The sequence below is a fragment of the Octodon degus genome, unplaced genomic scaffold (genome assembly GCF_000260255.1).
Source record: "Octodon degus isolate 3935 unplaced genomic scaffold, OctDeg1.0 scaffold00031, whole genome shotgun sequence".
NCBI lineage: Eukaryota > Metazoa > Chordata > Mammalia > Rodentia > Octodontidae > Octodon > Octodon degus.
Window position 1 is genome coordinate 12,741,837 of NW_004524607.1, and position 2,263 is coordinate 12,744,099.

Genomic DNA, 2,263 nt, shown 5'->3' on the forward strand with positions numbered 1-2,263 from the left:
AGACCAGCTTCTGATCCAAGTGTCCTCATCGCCTTGTCACAGTCTCTTGGGGGTTCCACTGTGGGCATCAGGGCCTTTCTCTTGACCAGGTTACACAACACTGACATATCTGCTCTCGGTGTAGCTCTACTGCGCTCCCTGCGCCTCCTTTTCCAGGTATGGCTTCTCTCTGACCACCATCCTCTCTCCACACCAGTACATCCTCGCTATAGTCCTTTCCTACTTCGGCCAGGTTGATCTCTCCCCTTGACAGCATGAAAGAATTCACCTGGTCCCGACTTAGAGTATGCTGCTGCCTCCCCCACCGGCCACAATCAGCCAGTGGAAAGAAGAGTGGAATTCTAATGCAACCTCTGGTTTGAAATCCCTGCACTTGAAATTGCTTTCTGTGTAGAAAGCAATTGCCTTGGAAGCTGTTCCAATGCTTTTCATAGGAAAACTGGGAAAGTTCTCCAAAGCTGAAGTTCAAGACACAAAGTTGAGGAAACATACAGCCCCCCAGACATAACAAAGGCAGAAAGAAGGTATATGTGGTTCCCAGATCACAGAATGAAAGGTAACCATTGTTTTTTTTCCAGAAAATAAACACCAACTTTATTAATATAATAGCAACAGAAAGAGCTTCCAATTTTTCATAAGAAAATCTGAAACCCACACCACCCGGTGCTACACGATTAAATGCTTGCACCACAATGACTGTCATGATAGCTCTCTGCCACACTCTGAAGGGTCATCAAGGACAACTGCCATATAGCTGAGCTGCTGAGGGACATGCTGGGCACTGGGGGAGGGAGGGCTTCAGAGTTAGCCCTGTGTCACAAGACCGGAAGGAAGGGACTCCTGCTTCTTAGCTCCTGGAATACAGAGAACACATCAATGTGGAGAATAGCCTTGCTGCACAAGAGTTAAAGAAAGCCATGAACTAATCTAAAGGTTTTCCCTGGGTGGCCGGCTGGTGTGCTCTGTGAAGAATCCTCTTCTGAGCCCACCCCGGCCCAGGCCAGGGAGAGGGGAGGGTGGTGAGGTGGCAGCACAGGGGCAGGTGAGTGTGGTGGGTGGGCCCAGGTCTGTGCTGGTAGGTGTGGGTGTCTTTTCTGGCAGCTGCAGCAGCTTCATAGGGGAGCCAGGGGCCACCTGCCAATCACCTCTTCTTGAAGCCGTATTTTTTGCGTTCATAGAAGAGGTCTGTCTTAGAGCTCCCCAAGTTGACGATCTTTAGGCAGCCATCTCGGTCCTTCTCCTGGATGGTGCACTCTTTACAATAATAGGTATCAGAGCCTCCTGGGCTTCCACAGATCACTCAGCGCCCCTGATAAGAACCATAATTACACTCATTGCATATTCGCACCAGGGTGCAGGGACGCATGTAGGAGTCACAGACTATGCACTTGCCGTCACATTTTTCACACAGTCTTCCGATGGCAATGCCAGCTTGCTTGCGGTAAAATATCAAATCCGGATGATGCTTAGCCATAATGACTACCCAAGAGGGGTAGAGTAACCATTGTTGACTCTCCTGAGCAGATTTCTCCACAAAGCATTACCAAATCTCATGTTATCCTGCTCCTCTGCATTCACAGGGCAATGTCCCATCGACACTATCCTTAAAAAACAGAGATTAAAGTACAGAATGCTCCCTGCTCATGTTTCTTCCAGTCTCTGGGGGCTTTTCTGGTGTGCCTTATAGTCCTTTGAAGATACATGTCTGAACCTCATACACCTTCGGGCTTCTCATTTGTGGATTAATTAATCTAGTCTGGGGTGGATTTCTCTCTTTGAAATCCCCATCTCTCAATTTGTTTCAACCAAACCAGCTTATCATCCTGATAAAGTGGTACTCTGGTTTACAAACTCAATACTCTCCAAGACTCTGCTCACCAGCTGAAGTGAACAAGAACTCAATTTTATTTACCCATAAGGTCATCATTGAATCTAACAATTGAATTTTTAAAATTAAATTTATTGGTAAAATTCACATATACACAATCATCACATTCATCATAGAGAATTTGTACCTCTACATGATATACTGGAATTCCTCTTTTTTCCCATTCCACCCCCCACGCTACAACCCCTCTTCCCCACTTATTCACAAAGCTTTGTTTCCATTTGCCTCTTCTTTTCTCATTTTTCTTTTCCCTCTCACTCTTCCCTAGTTCCTCTTTTATTTTAAACAATTTTTCATATTTTGCAACATCAATTATACATTTTGATTCTTCTTTATATTTTAGTTTCTCATACAAGAGAGACAATGTGATATTCA

At 45.3% G+C, this 2,263-nt stretch overlaps 1 pseudogene; it reads right to left on the reverse strand.

The window, feature by feature from the left end:
- Positions 1 to 1,138: 1,138 nt before the first annotated feature.
- On the reverse strand, positions 1,139 to 1,474 carry LOC101579920 (annotated as a pseudogene).
- Between the last annotated feature and the right edge of the window lie 789 nt (positions 1,475 to 2,263).